We start from the raw sequence: 14,602 nt of genomic DNA on the forward strand, positions 1-14,602 counted from the left end.
GATATTCATTACCTTTGAGTCACAGTTCCAAAAGGTAAAGCTGAAATTATATTTTAAATATCCTCTCTTAAGTCGTCTCTTTTACAGAGGAGATAAGAATACACTATAACCAAGTCTCTGGCTATACAGTAGTTCTTTGAGAAGCAGTCCCTTCACCCCAAGAAATCCCAAATCCAACACTGCATGGTTTATGGACTCAGAGTAACCTTTCATATCAGAAGTGGGTAATGCACAGTTTTATCGGTCCGTATTTTCCTAATAATTCCTAAATTAAATACATCTCCTTAAAAGAACGATGTAATTTGGTATCAAGTATAGTGTAAATATACATAGATAAAGTTCTAAAACTTGAGTTTAGTTCATAGTGAGTTCAAATGCAGTTGTTGAATTGAATTTTGAAGTTTAAAAAAAATGACATCAGAAGAGACTGTTGGTAAATTTGACTGATATGGAATTTATGATTAGTTGGCATTATCAGTATAATGCTCATAATAAGTTATTTATTCATAAGCTCTTTGTGACACCAGAGAACATTATTATGCACATAAGAAGCATTTAAGTGCAGCATGACCTACTGTCAGTCACCGGAATTTGATGTTCCCATGTGGGTTCATGTTGCACTGATGATGCAGGATGAGAGTCACGAAAACTGTTAAAGGATTGAGTCAGGCTTCCTGTCTGTCTGTATAGCTTCATGTTTACAGCTCCCATTTCATTTGTAAAATAAGGTCTCCAGATACGTAGGCGGATAACGGAATGGTATATCACAGGGAACATGAAATGGACTAGAGCTAATAGGCAACAATTTTATCTATTAAATAACTACTGCTGAAAAATCATCCTAAGAATTCACAGTTACATTTCTGTTCCTTTCTAGGGAAATTATTAGAGTCCAAACAATAGGCTGATATATCAGCAGATATTAGCTCATTGCAAATATATTGGTAGTGCATAAATGCCAAAGATATGTTTACAAACAGTGTCAGATTCTACAGTTTGCCCACCAGAGAGTACTGACAAGTTTATCTTTCAACTGTAAAAGATCCTGCCCAGTACATTTCTTGGTCACAATCCAACTGAAATCATATTTAATCATCCCTCTTTGCAGTCAAAAATAATGTCAACATATTTTTTAAATATATTGGTAATGGCAAACATCGTGTTGCTAGCAGGGATTTTGAAGAGCAATGACCACATCAGCTTCTAATGGGACCCAACATTTACATGTGCTGCAACTGAGCAGCTAAGACATGACAGTAGTGGTACACTTTTGCGGTATTTCATTGAATTATCGTTAAATACAATTATTACTTGTAAAATAAAGCATTGCCTAAAAGTTCAATAAAAGCCATGCATTGTTTGGACATATAAAACCTTTTACCTGACTTCACTTGACATCTCTTGCTATATTATCATTTACTATATAACAGAATGCAATACTGTGTTTGTTAGGATTATAATATACAGCTCTATTAGAGACTGAAGTTTGTGCTGTTGTTAAAGACACTGGTCTTTACTGGCAACTGTGAACACAATAGATGTATGAGGTTTCTGAGGACAAAGTGTGTGCGTGTGTGTGTGTGTGTGTGTGTATGTGTGTGTGTGTGTGTGTGTGTGTGTGAATGTGTGTGTTAACCAGCCTCCACCTTGACCATCAATCAAGCAGCTGTGTGAGAAGCCTATCACCTTCATACATGTAGGCTGTGGCTAGATCCTGCTTCCAGTTTACTTCCCAACCCTGAGTATTTGCCCAGGATTTGGGAGACAAAGGTCTCACAGAAAGATCATGGCAAAGCTGTGATGACAGCAGCCAAACACAGCACCTTGAAGCAGAGAGTCTCAGACAAACACTCCCAGTGTGACACAGTGCCTTTGGGCAAGGCGGTACCACACAGCACATATCCCCAAGTCAGAGCTTTCACAGGCTAATGGGTGGAGAAAACAGGAGTCTTGGTAAACAAGGATGTTTACTTAATTTGATGTTTATCTAACTAGATACGTAAATGAAAGCAAATTATCATGACTTACTGCTCAACACCACCATAATTTACAGCCACAATTTATTAGAGTGCAGAAGTAGCAATACGCAGTTGTGGAGGACTTAAATCAGTTCACATCTCAACATATCATATTATATATTACATATCTGAGTCAGATGAGAAACCTTTTACTTGAGGCATATTTATTCAAGTTGAATAGAGCAATAAATGATGATGTTGAAATTATGCATCATTGTAAATCTTCAGATTACAAATAAAATATGGTTGTTATTAAAATCTGACCTACCAAAAAAAGATGGCCTCTTGGCTCAGCTTAATTAAACATGCAGAGCAGATATGTTAAGTTGCTCTAGTTACCCATTCAAGCACACTGATGTTTTTGAGGAACTACAATAATGAATCATAAGCTATTACATTTTGTTTAAAACATCTTACCTTAATTCAGTGGTGGTTTGAGTACGTTGTATCCTGCACCAAACAGGCTGGGTTTGTCCTTCCTGAACTCTCCTCCCAATAAATCACTCATCTCAGGCATGTTCTACTGCTGCCCTTAGTGGATCAAAGTAAGAGAAATGATTTTCACATTTAAACTTGTTCTGGTCTAGTCTGCTATTTATTAAGCTATCCTGTTGACTTTCCTGCATTATGAATTTCATTCATATGATGGAATGCAATACATAAGTCATTACCATTTTTTATTTTTTACTGATATATCATCCTGACTTCCTTTTAAGAGTATCACATTTTTCAATAATGCATTGAATTTATTGTAAGTTGCTTTGGACAAATGAAATGATGAAGAATGAAAGTGAATGTCCTAAGATGGTAATGTAAATTAAGGAGCTGATTTGTATCTTATTGGACTTTTGGACACACAGACAAAATGCTATTGTCATGAACCGGGCTGCACGGTCATGACAAAGAAGGGAGATGCACACAACAAAGCCAATTAATAACCAATTTATTTAAAAAAAATAATAAAGTAACCTAAGAGAATAACCCAACCTAACAATGGCATGTGAAGTCAGTGAGGTCAGTAGTGTAGGTGAGTGCATGAATGGAACAGTGTGTGAATGTAGTGTTGTCATTGGAAAAAAGGGGAAACAATTCATACTACACAGTTGTTAATAAATTGGGAAATAAGAACAAGTGTAACACAATCTACTTCTACTGATTAATCATTTTAAAATAATCAGTAGTTGTCAAAAGTGAACAATAAGACTAGATTACTTTGCTTGTACAACACTGTTGAACAGCAAAGCTGGTGCCTTTCTTTATTTATCTTATCAGCAAAAAAACCCCATGAGGACTAAGGCCATGTCTGAAATCACTCCCTGTTAGCAGTAGAGGAAAGTACATTTACTCAACTGCTGTACTTAAGTACAATTTTGAGGTTCTTGTATGTTACTTGAGTATTTCCATTTTATGTTACTTTATACTTCTACTGCACTACGAGGCAAATATTGTACTTTTTACTCTATTACAATTGTTTAATCCTTTCAGTTACTTTGCAGATTCAGATCAAAAATATAATGTTATTATAGGTTAAGAAAAGATAAGACTTTATTGATCCCTGGGAGGACATTCACAAGCTACCCAGCAGTATATGAATTGACTCAATGACCTCACCTTTACCCTAAAATACCTTAAAAACTTTTTCATGTTTACATTCATAAGTATGTTTTAATTGGTGTATAACCCCATGAAAATAAGAAGTATTGTGTATTTGTTACCCTAGAATTAGCCCTATATCTAAATAGGGAGTGGGTCCTATTTCACAGAGGTCACCATGTTTCTACAGTAGCCCCAGATAGACAAACCAAACACTGGCTCTAGAGAGGGACTTTCATGTTTTTCGCGAGTTTTGCAGCCACCATAGGTTCTCCTACATGCTTGGAAGGGGAGAGGGAAGGGTATTCAATTTGTTGCAATCTGATTTTTCTTTTTTTGTGAAATAGTGGATACATTCACCACTTCATGTATTTCTATATTGTTGTATTGCTACTTTTACTATGTAATACTACTTTTACTTTTTTAAAATTTTATTTCAACAATTTCATTGATAGAAAGATAGTGTAGAAAAGAACAATTGACATGATAAGAACATTCTTAGCCCAAAAGCCTCTGTCTTTGCATTAATGTTTTGCTGATTCTAGCTTTTTTTCCAGCCCTAATAAATGAAGAGATCATAGAGTCAACCTGATTAAAAAAGGTCTTTGGTGGGAAAATTGGAAGGCACTGAAATAAGTATGGTGCACACTGATTAGCATAGGCAGGAATACAAATCAGAGATAATTCCACAAACATGTGTGGGAAGAAAGTAGTGGGCCTGGGACCCTTGGTGGATTCTGGGAGAACAATAAGTCTGATGTTGTTTCTCTGGCTACGGCTTTCAAGATCAATCATTTTAGCAGTTAACCTAGCATTGCTATCAGCCAGGGCAGTGTACTTCTCCTCAAGCACACTGATCCGCTGCTCCAGCAGACTGGTGTCAGACTCAAACCAGACTACGTGGTGGTTATGGTCTGTTACCATGGCTTGGGTCTGTAGTAGTTTCTCCTCCAAACTTGAGAAAGTTGTTTTAAAGTCGGCTGAGTTTGATGCCCTGTGTTTTTTGAGTAGGCTAGCTATGTTATCCAAACACATGTTGATGTATGTTGTTGGAATGTCACCTTCTTTAACCTCACCTTTCTTCGACCCTTTTGTTGATTTTGAGGCCATTGTGTTGCAAATGGCACATATTAGGAATGCCAGCACTGTAAAGTTGAAAAGCTATTAAAGTAACTTTACATATAGTTAATTAAAAGTTTTTAAGAGAGAAGAGACTGACACATCCTCTCCATTCTGCTACAATTACTTTTAATATCTGAATACTTCCACCACTGCCTACAAGTGCACTATATTTACTGTCTGCCATTTTTTGGTCCAACATCTCAGTGGGAACATTACTCACTGTATATTCCCCTCAAAACTTCTCATATAAGCAATGCAACAAAACAAGTAGTGCCACACTATTCTGTGTTAACAAGCTCACAATGCAATGTGAATGTGAAAATCACAGTCGAGTGACACTAAACCTGTCACTGATAATCCAAAATGGTGATGATAGAATGCCTGCTGCTCACTGTAGAGTAAACCTGTGATTGAGACCTCTCACAGGGTCCCAAGAAAAATCTGAGGGGCCACCATTAAAGTAAAGATATAAGAAAAGATAAGAAAGAAAAAATGTTTTTGTTACATAGAATTTTTCTGATGCTTTCTTTTTTTGTGAAATAGTGGATACATTCACCACTTCTTGTATCTAAAAATCCTTCAAATGAAACAGTCTGAGGAGAAAACTAACTGTTCAAACCACACAGAATTTTCTCTTGGGTACGAATGAAATTTTCAAATGGTCTAGACCATGCAAGTCATGTACAGATAATCTGCCTTTCTCTAAAAAGAGAAAAAGAGAAAATCACTTGTTAATTATTATAAACACTCTGTCATAGTATGGCGAGACTCTGATGACACATTGTTGGCAGCTGTACACAACAATCATGACTCAATCAGAACAGAAGTTTCACTTCACCTGTTTTTTTTTGGTTCTTTTTTAGAACACGCATAGCTAAGCTTCAGTCCACCAAAATTAAACATGCTGTACAACTCTCCATGCAACATTGCATTTCCAAACATTTTTAGCCATCTCACCTTCATCGGGGATAGACACAATAAGATTTGCTGACGAAACAAATGTGGCTATTATTATAACCATAACAACAAAGTGTCCCTAACCTTAACAAATTAGTAAATGTAATGTAAGCCCCGATGTTTCCCAGACCTTACCAAAGTACTTAATTTTAACCAAAACCATGATCTTTCCCTAACCTAACCAAATGGTTTTTGTACTTAAACCTAACCAGACCTTAATCACAGCATTGTCACATCATAAAACATATTTATTTTTCAACAGTGATTTCTAATGGTTTTGGAACAGACAAATGGTGGCGTCCTGCTGATTACTGCTGATAGGGGTGTCAGATCAGAGAAAATGCGATATGTTTTGCCCTTGCTGTATTACAAATGACTGACAAGACCAAACATGACAAATCTGTAAAAGTCAAATGATTTTGGTTCAGAATGGAAAAGTTTATGGAAATGTTTTGCAAAAAATGAGTCTGAATGTTTCAGCTGGACCTAAGAAGTAAGAGTCACACATCAAAATGAACAGAAAATTGATGTGTTTGCTGTAGTTCCACCATCTAGCCAATGAACAGCCTTGTCTGAAGAGTCTGGGGTCACATGAGGCCACCTGCCAAATCCTGCTCCTCTAACACTTCCAGTCTCTGAGCTGCTCTATCTTTGCTTGGAGCTCTGATGAGAGTGATGTCACATCTGAGTCCATGGGCTCATTCGAGATGATATTTGCCTCATTTGGAAAGTGCATGAGAGGAGAGGAAGTGAGAAAACGCTACAGTCAAGATAGACAGTTTCCAGGTGACCAATCATAGCATGCAAGATGGGAGAGGAACAGATAAGGTGTGCCTAAACACTGTTGTGTGGAAGTGAGATGTGTACAAGGCGTGGTCTCTGTTCCCAAACTTTGTTTATGAATCTATAAACTTTTAAAAACATTTAAAACCATGAAGTACAACCTAGCAACACAAGTGCAACTTGTGTTGTCTTGTAGCTGCCACATTAGTTTGTCTCAATGTAAAGTGAAGCTTCATGTTTTTACTGGACAGAACAACAGTGCTGCCTCTAAGCTCTATATTTACAGATATCACCACATCTCTCTATATAAAGCAAGGAATCTCTGTCTGTCTGTCTGTCTGTTTGTCCTTTGCATATCTCAAAAACCAGTCATGCAATCTACTTCATACCTGGCAGATGTATTGCTGGGGACTCAAGTGTCGAATGTTGTTTGGATGAGCGGTTCTCAAGAAATATATAAAAAATACCTCATCAACAATGTTGATTTGTTTCTCCTTCTGCCCATAGAGTCAATGAGCAGACATATGGACAGTGCTGCTCTGCCATTACAACCCACATTGTGGTCGGAGGGGGGATTACATCCGTAGTGGTAATGACTTGAAAAAATTTAACAGACTTAACCTCTACTATTGAACTGTGTACTGTGAATGAAAATTGGCATGTACATTCAAGCCTTACTGCAGGATCTCTAAGACATGTTTTGAACAGGCACTGCAGTTCTTCTAACTAAAAAGCAAGGAATCTCTGTCTGTCTATCTGTCTGTCTGCCTGTCCTTCACACATCTCGAGAACTGCTCATCCGAACTACTTCACACTTGGTGGTTGTATTGCTGGGGACCCAAGGACATGCAGTATTGAATTTGGTGCAATTTGGACAAGTGACACATTTAACAAGCAAACAAGTGAACAGCGAGCCACTCAGCTCTGTGTTTGAGTGCAGTGGGGGCTGTTTGATATAAATACCATCACATCACAGTGGGGCTTCTGGGCTCTGACTTGCTGAGTGAGACAAAGGCACGTGCCCCGCTCAGTTAGACTGCCTGAGAGAGAAGAATGAGCATACACAGGAGAAAAAAACAGAGGCAGAGGCAGTAAAACTAGCCAATAGGAGCACAGGCACATTTGATTGGCAGCAACCAATGGAAGGCCGTAAAGAGCTTCTACAGTTTAACTTCTGTTTAGTCTCACTGGCAAAGTATCTGTCTGGCTTTAAACCATTCAATTTATTAATTCATTTTTGTTTTCACTGATATGTTTGTAAATTGATGCATATATATGTGGTTCTTGAGAAATAATAAGCGATTGGCCAGCTGAACAAGCACATTTTGAACAGGCACTGCACTAGTTTCAATTAACATAAATGTAAATATAAAATGAACAGATCAGTCTATATTATATATACATTTCATTTTATTTTATTAAACTACATAACAGTTTGGATTTTCATTATAGCTACATAAAGCAAGGAATCTCTGTCTGTCTGTATGTATGTAAGTTTGTCCTTTGCACATCTCGAGAACCATTCATCTGATCTACTTCATACCTGGCAGGTGGATTGCTGGGGAAACGAAGAAGTGCAATGTTGATGTGTGAAGCTGTTTGGATGAGCAGTTCTCAAGAAATATATAAAAATAACTTATAAATAACATTGATTTGCTTCTTCTTCTGCCTGCGGTGTCAATGAGCAGAAAAACAGACAGCAACACTCTACCATTGCAACTCACTTTGTGGTCGGAGGTGGGATTACATCCATAGTGTGAATTACTTCAAAAAGAGACTTAAACTCTACTATTGAACTGCGTAGTGTGAAAGAAACTTGGCATGTACATTCAGGATTTAGTGCTGGATGTCTCAGGCATGTTCAGAAATATATAAAAAGAGACCTCATAAACAATGTTGCTTCTGCTTCTTCTTCTGCACAAGGAGTCAACGAGCAGAAATACGGATAGTGCCACTCTGCCATTGTAACATCCGTAATGATAAGAACTACCATAGAGAATGAACTGAAAAAGTTTAGAGTTTAGTTTAGAATTGTAGTCTTTAGATATTCTGCATTTAGAGACCATCAGTAAATTGTAGCATCTATCAATAGCCTGCATGTGAGCTACTGAGGGAACATGGGTAAATTATAGTTTCTACAGACAGAATAACATAATTTACTGCATCTCTCTGTCAATGAGGTCATTTTTTTGTGAGGAAAAAAAGTGTTAGTGGAGCTTTGAGATGAAATTATTTTGTCACAGTACAGTCAGGTAGGTGTGTTGAAGCTGAACTGCTGCTGTCAGCAAGTACACTGAATAATCGAGAATAGACAGGCTCTTCCCTCTACTCGAGAGATTAGTTCAAAAATAAAAAACATTGAATGAAAGGACAAGCCTTTGCACACTGTGTCCTTCGAAGGATGGGGCCTCTGAATCGGAACACAGCTCTAGGCTCATTATTGTAAATGCAATAACACCTTCATGAGTAAAAAGCCAATAAGATTACTTTATGAAAACACATGTTCAACAAGCATAAACACTGGCAGACTCAGGAGGTGGTCTGGTGCCACATAAGACAAAAAATACCATGATAGTCACCTCTAAAATGCCCTCTAAGGTGCCCACAAAAAGGAGAAAACATACCAAAATTCTGTAATCGCTGTCTTAGTTATGAGTAAATCAGAGTGAAATGCTCTATAAAGTGATAAATGGTAAATGGATTTATAGAGCACTTTTATAGCCTACCAACCACTCAAAGCGCTTTGCAACACATGCCAACATTCACCCATTCACACACGTATTCATGCACTGATGACAGAGGCTGCCATGCAAGGTGCCATCCTGCTCATCAGGAGCGATATAGCACTTTTTATCCAAAGCGCTTTATAGTGTTTTTAATGCTCACTCACCCATTCACACACACTCACACAATGATTGCACAGCCATCGGGAGCAATCTGGGGTTCAGTATCTTAGAGTGCCTCTATATGTGAGTCTGGAATGACATGACCTCATGGGCGCCCTTTCAGTGGAAGAAAATGTGACAATGCCCTGTGAAGTACCCCCACATAATATAATGCAGTGCCCTTTGAGTTGCCATTATGGAGGTTCTGGAGGTTCTGTATGGGTGCCCTTCCAGTGAAAAAAGTGGAAAAGTGCCATTTAGGGTGCCCCTAAATATAACATACAGAAGTGCAGAATTGGGTACCCTTTCAATGAAAAAAGTGCCTTATGGGGTGCACTGTATGGGAGAAAAACATGGTGAAGTGCCCTATAGATGAAGAGAGATACTTTGCCCCATAAGATGCACTTACAATGGAGTAAATTGGCCATCATGGTAGAAATTAATGTATCCTGTCTTGGGCCTCATACTCCATGTGCATGAGGCAAAGGCAGGCCTGCATGCAGTCACAAAGCCTGATAACAGGGAAGGGTGCCAGTGAAACAAAGGGAGTCCAAAACAGACTCCCAACATGCACTGCTCAGTTCACACCTTGGTGTTTAAATCTGGAAAGGAATATGTTTCAGATGCTGTGCATCCACCTCACACCTTGCCAAGGATTGCAAGTCATCAGTAAAGTGCCTGGAATGCGACCGCACCTACCATGACACAGCCATGCATCCTGGCCCGCCACCTCAAACCCCAAAGGCTCAAGAGATGCCATCACAAGAGAATGGCAGGGAGGGAGAAGCTATGCTAACCTGGCTGTCATTAGCTCAAGCTGCACAGAGGTTTGCGACGCAGGCCAATGGAGTCACTCCTGCACAAAGATATGCCTCACAAAAGTATACCGAAAGAATGCTAGGCACAAGGCTGTTAATGTCTATGTGATAATGGATGAGAGTAATCACTCACTGGCCAAACCAGAGTTCTTCAACCTCTTTGGTGTAGTAGACAAACCATTCCCATATTGGCTGAGAACCTGCCCTGGTTTAGTAAATGTCAGGGAGACATGCTGAAGGATTCCAAGTCAAATCCCCAGATTGCAAAGTGGTCAATTCTCTCCCACCACTCATTGAGTGTCATGAGATCCTGAATAGTTGTTCAGCACATTGACATGCATGTCAAGGAAACACATGCACCCTAATTGGGGTTCTTCTCCACTTCTGGAAGGAGAAGGTAGCAGTGTTAGCAGACATCCAACAGATATTCCACAGTTTCGAGGTGAGCGTAGACCACCACAACTTTTTCCATTTCTTGTGGCACCAGGACAATGACATTACCACAAGGAGGTCACTCAGTACTGGATGAAAGTCCACGTTTTTGGCAACAGTCCTTCGCCCACTGTGGCAACCTATGGTTTAAGAAGAGCCATTAGACAGGAGCACAGCAGCATGGCACTGACACTGTTGAATTTGTGGAAAGACACTCCTATGTTGATGATGGCTTGATATCGATGACTTAATAAGAAGAATGCAGGCATCTCTGGGGGAATCAGACCTTCATCTCCACAAGTTCACCTCAAACAGCCAAACCGTCTTGAAGGCCTTTCCCCCTGAGGACTGTGCAATGATCGTTAAGGACCTAGACCTCACTGGAGAGATACCACTCACACAGTGCAGCTTGGGACTCCTCTGGGACATATCCACAGATACCTTCACTTTCCTTGTGTCAGCAGAAACCAAGCCATAACTCGCCGTGGGATTCTATCCATGGTAAACAGGATTTTCAATCCCCTGGGTCTGTTGGCATTCATCACCATCCAAGGAAGGGCTTTCCCTAAGAGAGCTTACCTCTGAACTCTCAGACTGGGATACTCCTCTCCCAGAAGAAAAACTTGACAAGTGGGACACATCGAGTTGCATAAATGCATTTCTTCACCATTAGAGGCCCGGTTGAAGTCCAACTGCAGAACTAACTGCATCGGTGCAAACAAGGAACTCAGGATAGGTATAAGCCAGCTGGACAAGAAGAATCTTGGATTCTATGTTGCTCCAACTAAACTCATCCATGAAGTGCTCTCTACATTAATGGTGGAAGTCACTGCCATTATGAATGTGTGACCATTTGTGCAAGTATCCACAGACTCAGACAACCCCCTGATACTCTCTCCGTCAGTGCTCCTCACACCAAAGACTGGAGTCCCACCACCCCCTGGTAACTTCTCAGAGAAGGATCTGTACATGAAACAGTGGAGACAAGTCCAGGCTCTTGCAAATCAATTTAGGACACACTGGTGACAAGAGTAACTACCTTGTTTACAACACAGACAGAGGTGGACAGTGCTTCGCAGTGTCAGGGCTGGGAGGAGTATGTTTGGTTATTACCAATAATTCCTAGTTATTGACTTCTGGTTATGGTGAGGTGCTTAGCAGGTGTGTGTCGGAGCCCCTCCAAAAAGTTTTTAAAATTTTACAGCTAAACAACCGTCATCAATTCATACAACCACAGTTTTTTGACTGAAAGTAAAGTGATGATCCAGATGACACTGAAACCAGCAAAACAGGCACAAAAATGTGTGAAAATAGACTCCACGCTAGACCCTACACAGCAAGCTAGCAGCAATACTAATGCCAACGAAGAAGCAACAGGTTCTAGTATGGCAACCAGCCCAGACCAAATTCTGACTGTTACCCAAGCAATGAAAGAAGACTTTGTCTTGAGGTTCAACAGGCTGCTAAACACAATACAAGAAGTACAAGGGGAACTGAAAGCGGTCACAGTGCATGTCACAGAAGCTGAAGACAGAATTAGCACCAATCAAGACAATATCCTATCCTTGCTAGCTCCAAATACTGCCATGAAAGTGACTGTGGAGGGGTTAGTGCTTGAAGTGGCAACTTAGAAAACCGTAGCCGCCGTTCTAAACTTCGTCCGGTGGGTCTCCCGGTAAAGAATGAAGGGACTGGTATGTCATCATTACATATCATACATATCATTTTTGGAAAAGTGGCTACCTGACGTGCTTGGTGCAGATGATTTTCCTGGGCTGCTGCTGATTGAGAGAGAGCGCACAGAATTGCCAAAGTTAATGAAGCTGAAGCACAGTCAGTGGTATGACCCAGAGCAATGATAACGAAATTCCTGAACTACATGGACAAGACTCAGGTCAGAATTAAGGGACCGATATTACTGGAGAAGCAAAGAGTCATGTTTTTTCCCAATGTCTCTGCTGAGCTCCTCAAGTGAAGATAAAATCTTAAATCAAGTGAAGAAAGATCTGGCCTCCCTTTCCATCCCGGAGCTGCGTTATGGGATTGTTCACCAAGCTAAACTCCTGATAACAAACAAGAGGAAATGCCACATTTTCAGCATGTCATCGGCAGTGGAGAAATTTGTGCAAAAAGGATGGCAGCCGGGAGACTGCAAGTAATTGAAACAACAAACACTAGCTTAATAGCACCTTTTAAAGAACACTCTGACCCAGTTGGTATGTTCCACAATACCTAGTGGACATGAACAGTCAATAATAGCTAGTGCTAACTGTATGTTACCACTGCATTGATCACATTACTGACTATACATCAGATTATGCCTCTATGGCAGTGTGCTTTAACCTAGATTAGACAAAGACTCTGTTTGGTTTGGTTGTCATAGTTTATACTGATGATTTATGGGAGAACTCGCTCTGGTTGTTGGGCATGATGCTCCTTTCCATGACGATAGCTTGGGTGGACCAGCGAAGCTCCATAGTTGGGCTCTTTTCTGGGCTCCTAAGGAGCATGTTTAATATGGGATGGTGGGTGTATTTCAGTTGGGGAAGTACACTCAGATATGTTTCCAGTGTTCTTTTTGTTATTTTCTGGGATTTGTACATTTATTTTCTTTGTTATTATGGCATATTTTTGTTAGCAGCCTACTGAAATATATCCAGTTTACCATGATTGAAATTATAACTTTCACCTATGGCCTCTGAACTTCAGTTCACCGTCTGGAATGTAAGGGGACTAAATAAACTTGTCAAGCTAAAGCAAGTCATGAGTAGGATACAGCAATTAAAAGCCAAAGTAGTGTTTCTTCAGGAGCCCCATTTAACTTCTGAGGAAATAGTTGAGATAGTTGAAATAGTTGAAATAGTAGAGTGAGGAGGAGATGGCCTGGTCAGGTGTTTTAAGCCTCTTTCAGCTAACACTCATGGGGCATAATCACTCACATACATAAATCTGTGTATTTTCATCTTATTAGTGTCACTGAAGATTGATTTGGCAGTCAGATTCAATCACATTTAATCAGATTCAATCAGATTAAATTAGCTTAATGTGTATGGGACAAACAATGATAACTCAGCCTTTTTCAGAAACCTTTTCTCATCACTAGCTGCTCAGCCTGGCCATTTTGTCAATGGGGGGGATTTCAATTGTGCACTCCAACCAGAGCTGGATAGATCTACTGGGTTAGACATCTCCCACCCTCAAACAAGAAAAGAGCTACTTAATAGTATGAAAGACTTTAACTTGGTCGATGTTGAGAAGTACCCCAACCAGCTAACATTTTCCTGTTACTCCAGTACTTACCGGACCTTTTCCAGAATTGATTATTTAGTCTCAGTGGATTTAATATTCAAAATTGCAAGTTGTTGGTATGATAGCATAATAATTTCAGACCATGCTTCAGTTTAATTTCTTTTTAAATTCCCCAACTTTTTGCACCACTCCCCAAGATGGTGTCTCCAGACAACTTGGCTTAGGGATCCAGAATTCATAGGGTTTATTGGAGCACAAATATTTTCAAAATAATGTTGACCAGACATCTGCAGCTGTGAGGTGGGAAGCTTTTAAAAAAGAGGCCAGATGATAAGCTTTACAAGATTTAAACACAAATCTCACAGACTGGAATGCCATCAGCTAATAACGAAGTTCCATAAACTGAGAGCCAAATATAATGTTTTATCTACAAATAGGGCAACAAAAAGTTTGATGAGATTAAGACAATCCCATTATGAACTAGGTGAAAAAGCTTAACTTACAAGCTTTTTCACCTAGTTCATAATGGGACTAGCCTGGCACATTAAACAAATGCAAGCAGAGAAGGCATTAAAACAGATAGGGGGTGATAACCTCTGACCCAAAATAAATAAATAACACATTTTTAAACTTGTACAGCTCCAGAAATATTCAGATTCACCTCTGCATATATAAAAACAATTTCTAGATTTCTAGAACTGTCTGAAACTATAACCAGCTTGAAAAGAGGAAAGACTCTCGGACC

The sequence above is a fragment of the Thunnus maccoyii genome, chromosome 1, assembly GCF_910596095.1.
Source record: "Thunnus maccoyii chromosome 1, fThuMac1.1, whole genome shotgun sequence".
In the NCBI taxonomy this organism is placed as follows: Eukaryota; Metazoa; Chordata; class Actinopteri; order Scombriformes; family Scombridae; genus Thunnus; species Thunnus maccoyii.